Source organism: Myodes glareolus, chromosome 19 (assembly GCF_982192425.1).
Source record: "Myodes glareolus chromosome 19, mMyoGla1.1, whole genome shotgun sequence".
NCBI classification, from domain to species: Eukaryota; Metazoa; Chordata; class Mammalia; order Rodentia; family Cricetidae; genus Myodes; species Myodes glareolus.
Window position 1 is genome coordinate 44,073,399 of NC_142044.1, and position 9,615 is coordinate 44,083,013.

A 9,615-nucleotide genomic window follows, 5' to 3' on the forward strand; every position below is an offset into this window, starting at 1 on the left:
TCCTGCTCTGTGAAAGGGGGCAAGGGCGAAGGCAGATGATCTCTGGAGCTAGACCAAGGGGTCTAGGTGCTCCTAACAACCATCCCATACCCAGCCATCTTGTGAGCCACTATTGAAGACGCTGCCCAAACCCTATTTTGCAGAAAGGAAAACTGAGATCTAGCAGGAGGAGCGATTTGCCCAGGGTCTCTAGCCCTCAATTTGGTGCAGATCTGGGATGTAAACATTGGTCAAAAGACCCCATCCATTAGCAACTGGAGCCGCTGGGCTCCTCAACCCCATACGGCATTCCTGGGAACCAGGGAAGGGCTGCTGAGACAAGAACTGGTTTTGTTAGAACTCTGTGGGGAGATATTATTGGAGTAAGCACCAAAGGTTCTATTTCCAAGAGCTTTCACAGAGAGATGGTAGAAAACAGGTACCATGAGCTCATGTTCTGCACAAGGTACAAGGCATGGGGAGAGTCCAGATAATAATGAGAGCAGGGAGGTGACCTGGGTCTATGGGCCACTATGCGACATAGCTTCTCTTTCCTGGGGACCTACTATAAAGACTCAAATGTTTCTCCAAAAGACCCAAATATACTGTTACGCCTATCTATCCAAGCACCACCCTAAGTCTAACCCTGCTAGCTGCCTAGGACCCTAGCTGACCCCCAGCCTATGCCCCCACTTACCAAGATCTCTTCCAACATCTGAAGGGTGTACACCCCTTCATCCCATGCCCCATGAGTACACATAGCATCCCCTGGCTCCCCAAGACATTCCAGAATGTTCCACACCATTGGCATAAGAAGTGGGGCACCCCAGAAGGAACCAGAAACTAAGGCTAACTAGGAGTGAGATGGAACAGACACTATTTTCTGCAGCCAGGGTTGCTAGTCCTCGATGGCATAATGATAGGCACCTGGGCATAAGGGACCTATTCCTCATGCTGCCACTGCCCAACCTTATCCCAGTAACCATGGCATGTACCTTTTCCTCTTCCCTGTGCCCTTTCCCTACCCTCAGCTGGCCAGCATGGCAGAGTTTGGGTGCTGTGTGGCTGGAGGGGAGGTGAGACCACATCCAAGGTGGGGGCTGTGGCCATGAATGTTGATGATACTTGTTCTCCTGACCTGTGGTGTTGCAGTCTGTTGTCACCAGCCTTGTTTTTAGTGTGTATATATGTCGCCCCTGTGATGCATATATACACAGGTATTAAATATATCGCTCTATATAATATTATATATGTGTGTGGTATCCAAGGGATCTCTTCTAATGAGGGCTAAAGATAAAGAATTTGGAAAAAATGCAGGCATCCTTGTGAGTTTTGAGGTACTGATTGAGGTCATCTGGCTGTTTAGGGGACTGGGACTGGAGCCATGGCTCAGAGATGTTTTGGGCAGAAAGGGCAGGGTGGCTCACACCTGGGCCCTGCTCTGGCTGCTAGTTTTGTTTCCCACACATCCATGTCTAGAGGGCAGTACCAGTGTGCTCAGGAAAAGGACATGGGTAGCGTTTGTTTCCCACCAGAGAAGGTTGAGTCCAGACTTTTCCTGTTGTTCATCTGTCCAGGGGTCCCTCTAAGATCTGAACTCCCTTACATTCTAGACCCGATCCCTTGCAGGGAAGAGAAAAGAGACATGGATGACCTGGGGTGGGAGACAGCAAAAAATTTTAAATGATGAATGCAGTTAATCGCCTCTAGCTAGAAAGCTAGAGTTGAATGGGGCCTAGGAGGCAAGAATGAGACAGACAGTAGACATGGAGTGGGGCAGTGGAAGGGGATGCTGCATTTCTCAGCTGGGCAGTAATCAATCTAATGGTCCTTTTAAAATGTCTGTATTAAAATTTAAGAATACCACACTTTAATATTAAATATCATAAGGTATAGTATCTTGATAATAATGTAGATGTTTTAATAACAATTTTTGTCCTTAAAATAAAATGAGAGAGAAACTTGCTTCTTTTAGCCTTTGTTCTAGAAAATATATGTGTGCACTTTGACTCTTGTCCTCCAGGTGTCGCTCCTGTTCCTCCCTACTGCATATACTCAGGGGGCCAGGGCTGCCCAGGACTCCTGGGACAGAGCTGGCCCCAGCTGGCTGTGCCTGGGGCAAACATTCCAAGGGGTGAGGGGCAGTGTCTCTGTGTACACACGGAGACCCAGCTGACCCAGCTCAGCAGCACCTTGTTAGCAGGGACAAGTTGTGCCCTGTACAAGTGGTCCTAGGAGCCACCCTTTGCCAGCTTTCATGCAGCCTGCCTGCTCACAGCCCTTCCTGTGGGACTGCCTGTGCCTCTTGCTTTTATCATCATGTGCCACTCTAGATTCTGTGCCCATTTTGGGTGCGTCCAGGAAGGTGAGGGGTCATGCCATGCTTTACAATGTGATCCAGACTGCAACCTTGATCCTCTGGCTCAAGGAAGACCCAAGGTTATATGAGAAAGTTTCATCACCTATTTTTGTAGGAGTGGATGCACCAGCCTTGAACATTTGTCCCTGCCTCTGCTTTACTGAATGCTGGAATTATAGGTCTGTGTTACTATGCCCAACAGCTTCCTCAACTTTTAAAGATTGGGCATCTCTCTGATCTCATGGAAGTGTTTTTCAAATCTCCTGAGGTATGTTCAGTCTAAAGTGAACGTTCACCAGGCAGTCTCACTATAGAGCCCTGGCTGGCCTAGAATTGTTTTCCCTCTCAAGACAGGGTTTTTTGTGTAGCCCTGGATGTCCTAGAACTCACTCTAGTTCAGGCTGGCCTCAAACTCAGAGATCCACCTGCCACTGCCTCCCCAAGTGCCAGGATTAAAGGTATGTACCACCATGCCTGGCTGGAATTCTTATTGTAAACCAGGCTAGACTCAAGCCTGCATAGATGGTCCTGCTTCTGCATCCTGAGTGCTGAGATTATAAGTGTACTTCACCATGCCTGGCTTGCCAGTTAACTTTAGTCTACTGGATACAGTGGCCTGGGAGCAAAGGTTCTGGACCTGTGAATTCCCTGAAGACAGAAGTTCTTTTGGCCAGGTATGCAGGAGGTATTCAAATTAATAAATGATGGAATGAGAAAAGTAAGGCTTAATCTCAGCACTTGAGAGGCAGAGGCAGCCAGGGGCCAGCCTGGTCTACAGAGTGAGTTCCAGGACAGCCAGGGCTACACAGAGAAACCCTGTCTCGAAGAACAAAACTAAAAACACAAGCTTGTCTTTGGGCTGGAAGACAGATATATAAGCTTGCAATGGGACATTCCTTAAACCCAGGAAATTGAAGAGTGAGCAGTAAACCTAAGGAGTTGAATGAACCCAATTTGAAATTCCTTTTAGTTCTCTTCTGATGCTCACTTGGCTCAAGTTAGGAAGCACTACCCAAGTGAGCACTCACCCCATGCAGATCCGTGGGATACAAGACCAACTACCGAAGAGACTATTTTTCTTTGAGTCTGCAGTCTTGATTTTTTTTGCTTTCTGTTTTTGTTTTTCAATACAGGGTTTCTCTGTGTAGCTTTGGAGCTTGTCCTTGAACTCACTCTGTAGACCAGGCTGGCCTCTAACTCCAAGATTCATCTGTCTCTGCCTCCTGAGTGCTGGGATTAAAGGGGTGTGCCGCCACCACCTGGCTTGCAGTCTGATTTTTCCATCAAAATCAGTGGGCACTTACTATTCTGCCTTCTTCCTTTTCATTTCTTTCACATCTGTAGTTCCCTGTATCACTGAAACTGAATGTTCAGAGTGTCTGGTGGTCACGTAGTAGATGACCCTGATGGAACACGGGGCTGTTTCTGGCTCTGGTTGCGTGACACTGCACTGAGAAGCACTGACATAGCACCAGCTCCTGTACTCTCTCCCAGCTTGCTCCTAGTGCAGATGCAGGGCCCACCAAGGACCTGAATACCTTTGTGGGTTCTGCCAAAACATCGGATAGTCCTTAACTAGGGGCCTGTGTAGTTGGCTGGGAAACACCCATGCCTCAGGAAAGGGTGGGCCTAAGACACTGGACCTGACTAATGAGCGGTAAATTTCAAGCAGCCCCTCTGACATTGGTTTTGAGCCTGGAAGTTAAGTAGACCCTGCTAGCCAAAGAGAGAGCAGAAGACCATCAAAGTCCTTAACTAAGTTATTGGGAGGGACCTCCATGTGGAGGTCACTGCTTGCTTCCAAATAGACATAGCTGTTGTCACATAAAAGCATCTTGTTAGGGGGCTGGAGAGATGGCTCAGCGGTTAAGAGCATTGCCTGCTCTTCCAAAGGTCCTGAGTTCAATTCCCAGCAACCACATGGTGGCTCACAACCATCTGTAATGAGGTCTGTAGACCTCATGTAGACGGACTATATACAGAATATTGTATACATAATAAATAAATATTTAAAAAAAAAACATCTTGTTAGCCTGGCAGTGGTAGCACACATCTTTAATCCCAGGACTCGGGAAGCAGGTGGATCTCTGAGTTTGAGGTCAGCCTAGTCTACAGAGTGAGTTCCAGGATAGCCAGGGCTACGTGGAAAAACCCTGTCTTGGGGAAAAAAAAATCTTGCTAGTGAACTGGGACAAATATGGTCAGTGAAAAATGAAGGGTGAAGACAGGGATGGAGTCAGAACATTGATTAAAAACAGATGAAGACCATTGACCTCCAAGTCCAGAAACCCTGGACATGTGGACAACCAAACTCTGTCCACAGCCCCTCCAAATGTCTGTAGGTACATATTCAGCCATCCTTTCTCTCCACTGCTGCCATCCTAGCTGCCCTGGCCCAGCAGTCTGCTGATCACTGGTGACGCTGCCAGGTGAGTCCCCTGATTACAAAGTAAGGGTGTCAGTGTAGACCTTGAGCAACAGGACAATTTTCCAGAGTTAAGGCCTTGCTAGGTCTGTCGTTTAGCTCTGAACTATTTGCAGGCTCTAGTCTGGTATCACATACATGGTGCATTAATCTATCTTCTATTGCATAACAGGATGCTTGGGACCAGATCATCTGTGAAGATTGGACGTTACTTGACCTGCAGGCTAAAAGTACAAGAAGCATGATGGGTCAGCAGCAGCATCTGGTGAGGGCCCCTTGCTGAATCTACATGGCAAAGGAGGCAATACAAGCTTCCCAGGATAGGGTCTCTCTATTTAACCCTGGCTGTCTTGGAACTCACTGCATAGAAAGGTTGTCAGGCTTGGTAGCAAATGCCTTTATCCCAAACCAGATTAACAGCTGAAATCTTGAATATTTGATCCTCCTGTGGCCTCCTGATTAAGGGTGCATACTGCCCACCATGTTGACTTCTATCTCTGTGGTAAGCCAGTTTTGCATTAGAAATAAAAAAGTTCTGGGACTGGAGAGATGGCTCAGAGGCTAAGAGCACTGGCTGCTCTTCCAGCGGTCCTGAGTTCAATTCCCAGCACCCACACGGTGGCTCACAACCATCTGTAATGAGAGCTGGTGCCTTGTTTCTCACATGCAGACAGAACACTGTATACTTAATAAATAAATAAATCTTAAAAGAAAAAGAAGTTCTGAGGCCAAGTACCAGTTAATGCATCAACCCAGCCCGAGTCAGCCCCTGACTGCAATTACAGTACAACTCAAATCTAAAGGCCAGCCCCCACCTCATTCTCACCTCAGGGGTACAGAGCAAAGGGAGACCGGCAGGAGGGAGGGTTCCTTTTATGCTCACTAGACAGCCTCTGATGGCTGAAACATACAGCTGTTCAAAACAAAAAAGTAACTCCATTTTTATACGTGTACATGTGCAGAAACACTGGAAAGTTAAATAAGAAATTAAATTTATTATGAGAAGGAACAGGGTGGGGGAGAAGGGCCAGGGATAGAAATGACAGTGCTGAAGTATAATTTATGGGGTCTGGAGGGGTGCCTTGGCTGTCTTCTTGACTACATCTGGAATCAATTAAAACGCAAGCAGCTGGGCACACCTGGGAGCGGATTTACTGACTGAATCCTCTGAAGTAGGAAGACCCACCCTAAATCTGGGACACATCTTCTGGTTGCTTTTTGTCTCCTTGTCCTCACTTGTGCTGACAAGTTCACCTACCCTGTTGCTGTGAGGCATCCCTTCAATAGTATTAGGACCTACTTCTTCCGGATTCCAGCAGCTCTGTAGGAATCCTTCCAGCATCAGATTGAACTGCTGAGACATCCAGTCTCTCAGGACTGAGCAACTGTCAGATCCTTGGTCTTTCTGTCATGAGACAGCCAATCCTGAGCTACCCAGATCACAGCCTGTATCCTAATAAATAGCATATATATTTTGTTCTATCAGCTGTGTTCCTCCAGAGAACTCTAATACACTGTTCTTGAAGAGCAGCTAAGTTCAGTTCCTAGCATCTACATTGGGCAGCTCACAGCTGCCTGTAACTATAGTTCCAGTGGATCCAACTCTGGCCTCTGCTCCCACAAGCACCCAGATACACACATCTACACAGAAATGAAAATAAATAAATAAATTTTCAAAGATTTTGAGCTTTGATCCATGTGCTGAGATTTCTATACAAAAGTTAGAAGTAAGGTGAACAAGATGGCCCAGCAGGTTAAGGCACTTACAGGTAAACTGCACAACCTCAGTCCAGTCTCCTTCCAAACATAGTAGAAATAGAGAACCAACTTCCACAAGTTGTCTTCTAACCTCACATGTGCACCATGACATGTGAGTGACCATACAAACACACACACACATACATATACAAATAAATAAATAAATGTTTAAAATGTGTAATTGGAAGTAGCCAGGCACGGTGATGCACACCTGCAATCTTAGCACTCAGGAGGCCACAAAAGGATCAAAAGTTAAGATTAGAGCTGGTGATCTGACTTGGGGTAAAGGTACCTTGCTGCCAAGCCTGACAACCTGAGTTCCACTTCTGGGATTCATACGGTGGAAGGAGAGAACCAACTTGCAAACTGTCCTCTGACCTACACACACATGCCATTGTGTCATTGTGTGTACCTACACATACACACAATATAAATAAATGAATATAATAATTTTTAAAAATCAGGGCAATGATGGTACATACCTTAAATCCCAGCACTTGGGAGGCAGAGGCAGGAGGATCTCTGCAAGCTCAAGGCCAGCCTGGTCTACAAAGTGAGTTCCACGATAGCCAGAGATGTTACACAGAGAAGCCTTGTCTTGAAAAACAAAAAAACAAAACAACCGCCCTCTAAAATAAAAAAAGATTTTTTTCATGTGTACAAGTGGTTTGCCTGCATGTATGTATGTGCACCATATGTGTTCCTGCTGCCTACAGGGACCAGTAGAGGGAGTTGGATCACTGGGAAGGGTAATTAGGATGGTTGTGAGCCACTATGTAGGTGTTGGGAACCAAACCTGGGTCTTCTGCAAGAGCAAGAAATGCTCTTAAATGTTGAGCTAACTCTCTAGCCCCAATTTAAAAAAAAAAAAAAGCCAGGTAGTAGTGGTACATGCCTTTAATCCCAGCACTTAAGGAGGCATAGGCAGGCAGACATGCAACCTGGTCTACAGCATGAGTTCCAGAACAGCCAGGGCTACACAAAGACACCCTGTCTCAAAAAAACAAAAACAGAGGAAGCCCATTCCTCCCCAGTCCTGTCCAGACACAGCAGAAGCAAGATGAGACCTGCCCCGCCAAAAAAGATAGGTATTTTGAAAATACCTTGACTTCAAAGTTGAAGTCAAAAGGTATGTTACATTGGAGGAGAAGAGATTTTGCTTTTGCTTCTACAGGAAATGAGAGACTGTGGATTCATTCTGAATTAAGAAAAATCAGGTTTGGTCAAGGAAGACTACCTGAGAAATCTCCGGTAGGAACAGATGGTCCAGATGTCTGAGTTCTACATCCAGAACAGATTCAAGATTGCTGCCTGAGATGATCAAGACTCACAGGATACTCCAGTCAGGACTTGATCATAATTATAAATTTTCTTTAGGTCCCCATAAGATTATCAGTGCATCCAACCAGCAGGAAGTAGCCTGGAATACTACGCCCACATTCCCAAAAAATGGACTATGGATATTTTCCTTTGTTTAAAAAAAAAAAAGAGGGAAATGGTGGGAGACAATTTTGTATTCTGTCAATTATGTTTTAAATAAATGCTGATTGGCCAGTAGCCAGGCAGGAAGTATAGGCAGGACAACCAGACAGGAAATAGAGGCAGGGCAATGGGAACAGGAGAATTCTGGGAAGGAGGAAGCCCATTCCTCCCCAGTCCTGTCCAGACAGGGCAGAAGTAAGATGTGACCTGCCCCACCGAAAAAGGTACTGAGCCATGTGGCTAACATAGATAAGAATAATGGGTTAATATAAGTTTTAAGAGCTAATATGAAGCCTGAGCTAATGGGCCAATCAGTATATAACTTACAAAAAAAATCAAAAAAAAAACAAAAACAGGGCTGGAGAGATGGCTCAGCGGTTAAGAGCACTGGTAGCTCTTCCAGAGGACCTGGGTTCAAGTCCCAGCACCCACATGGCAGCTCACAACTGTCTGTAGCTCCAGTTCCAGGGCATTGAACCCTCTTACACAGACATACATGTAGGCAAAACACCAATGTACATAAAATAAAAATAAATAACTTTAAAAAAAACAGAAACAAACAAACAGAGGCTGGAGAGATGGCTCAGTGGTTAAGAGCACTTGCTGTTCTTCCAGAGGACCCAGGTTCAGTTCCCAGCACCCACACTGGGCTCCAGGGGATCTGATGCCTCTGCCCTGCTTGGGCAGCTGTACTCACATAACTATACCCACAAACAGACACATACACCTACAAACCATGCATTGCCTGCGCTTCCAAAGGTCCTGAGTTCAATTCCCGGCAATCACATGGTGGCTCACAACCATCTGTAATGAAATCTGGTGCCCTCTTCTGGCCTGCAGTCATACACACAGACAGAATATTGTATATATAATAAATAAATAAATAAATAAATAAATAAATAAATAAATATTTTTTAAAAAGGGGGGGACAATGGTAAGGGATGGGGATGAGAAAGGATCTATGAAACTATAAAGGAATTTAAGTGAGGGCTTAGAGTGCTTGCCCAGCACGCACAAAGCCCTCAGTTCCATCCCCAGTCCTGGAAGAAAACAAAAAAGGAAGCTGGCCAAACCTGGTGGTACAAGTCTAATCCTAGCTCTTTGAAAGGTTGAGACAGATCACAAGTTCAGTGCCTGCCTGGGTTACAGAGTGAGTTCTAGGTTTGTAGGTTATAGATAATCTATAATATGTAATAATTTTTCAGTAAGTTGGGGAGAATCACTCGGGAGGAAGAAAGATAGTTAAAGAATTAACTAAAGACTTGGGGCCAAAGCCAACAGAGGCACCGGGAGCATTTCTGACTGTATAAAATGTGATTCTGGAGAGCAGCCAAGAATCTTGGTGGAGATCAGCCACAGGACAGAAACCAAGAGCCTCAGAAGCAGGCCTGAAGAGGAGTTACTGGTTCAGTTTTGGAGTTGAGCCCCAGAATCACTTTCTGGCTTGTTCAAGACTTCACAATCTGGCATCTCTGCCTAAATCTGACCCTATGGTATCACTCTCAGGAAGATGAGGATATATATATACAAGTCCTTGACTTCACCCATACACATTCAGTGTCCTAAGGATTACAGTGGACCTGTGGGAAAAGAAAGGGTCTATGGTAGGTGG